Raw genomic sequence first — 2,125 nt, forward strand, 5'->3', positions numbered from 1 at the left:
CTTCTAAAAATGTACCAAATATACTAACCTATCCAGTCTAACCACCATATTCATTTGAACCTTGCCCTGAAGATGCCGTCAAGTCTTAGTTAATATGGTCCTCAGGCAGCAAACTCTTTGGTTTCCCGGAAGGCCCTACACTCTTCGTTGGTCTACCATATTCCGAAGCTTGAGGTTCAACTCCCAGCATTGGCCTTTCCCTTTCTTGCCCAGCTATGTCCAAAGGTGAAATTGGCAATATCAGAGCTTTTCCTGGCTCCTCTACTCTAATCAAAGTCGATGATATTAGTGGCACTGATTCATCCTGAATCTCCGACGAGTTTGTCTCCCCAGAGGACATGATCTCAAATGGGTCCATCTCATTGGAGGGTACATCCTCACTTGAGTCCTCCTCTAAAGAGTAACTTAATCCTCCCTCTGTCATCATTGCAATCCTTGAATCGCCCGTAGTCTTTTTTGAAGAAGTCATCGTCAAACTATAAAACAACAAAGTTCGGGGTTGAAGATTTACATCCTATGACTCAGTTTTATAGAATGATCTAGAATACAAATAAGGGTAACCATCCTAGATGGCCTTCACACCCATACACAAGACTCTACTAGACACGGCTCGTAAACAACCCTATGACAGAACTGCTCTGATACCATTTTTGTCACGAGTCAACCGGAGGGCCATGACAGGCACCGAGAGGTGACCTACTGAGCACCATAACACATACATGCATCTCATATCCATACATGAGTGTGCCATCATGCTAACTCATAAATATCATAAACTGTATGGGACAAAAGCCCAAAAGATAATATACATACATCATCAAGTTAATCCCAAGTATACGTGTCGACAAGGCTATCAAAACGATGATACAACAAAATATGGACCGAGAAGGTCATGGAACATCTGACTATGCATATTTTTCTACGAACCTCTACTGGAGTGTATGACATAATAAGGACGGGACAGGACCCCGCCATACCCATCTGTACACAAAAGAACCATACCAACTGGACTGCAAACAAGTGGTGTCCTCATGTACCAACGCTGAGATGGCAGCCTATGAGTCTGAACCGTCTCACTGTTTACCTGCGCGCATGAATGCAGCATCTACAAGCAAAAAGACGTCAGTACGAATAATGTACCGAGTATGTAAGGCATGAGTAACAACATAATGAAAGTATGAAGATAACATAAGATAAAAGAGATCAATCTGTACCTCTGAATGCCCCTTAAGGCGGATGTCATGCATGCTTAGCTTTTAAAAAAACATTTTTATACATATACATGTATAATACCGTACCCGTCCCTACAGGCTCAGTGTCATCCGTACCCAACTGCAGTGATGTGCACAATAGGTGATGTATTCGGCCGATTATAGCACGGCTCGGTGTGAGAAAATACATGCATATATATAAAGCATGCATGAGAGCCCAAATAAAAGATATAATTCTATCAAAGTGACGTAAGGTCGGTAACCTCCGATTACATTTATAGAACTATCATCATGAACATATCTCGGAACAATAATCATAAGATGAGATCGACATCAATGAATAAGATCAATAATCATAAGACTAGATCAATAATCAGGAGATGAAATCAGCAATATCATAGAAGGATTTGTGTAAGTTCGTAACAATAGGATTATGCAATAAGAAAGAAAGGGACAGCCTTAACATACCTCGTCGTCTCCTTAACTACTCAACGCTTAACCAACCGAGCTTGTAAATCTACATTCAAGGCAATTCATACTAAGGTTAAGACATTGAAACTCTCATAAGGTCAAACTAAATTAATTGGTAAGCTAATGAAAATCGGACAACATTTCCTTTATATCATCTACTTCCACCAAATTCAAAACAACTCCCAAACAACAATAAAACATCAACAACTCCATAGCCACAGATTTCATTCAAATTATACTCAATTCAGCCCCAAAACTTCTTTTCATAATCAATCCATAACAACCACTTCAACACAACCCGTTATACACTTGTATATGACACTTCCTCAACATTAGTATTATCCCTCATAGCAAAATTATGGTCAAAACCCGCTAATAATTATAGCTCAAGTTAATTTACAATTCAAAATATTATCAAATTTATATTTGAACTTTTCCTCCAA

The sequence above is a fragment of the Lycium ferocissimum genome, chromosome 8 (genome assembly GCF_029784015.1).
Source record: "Lycium ferocissimum isolate CSIRO_LF1 chromosome 8, AGI_CSIRO_Lferr_CH_V1, whole genome shotgun sequence".
NCBI lineage: Eukaryota > Viridiplantae > Streptophyta > Magnoliopsida > Solanales > Solanaceae > Lycium > Lycium ferocissimum.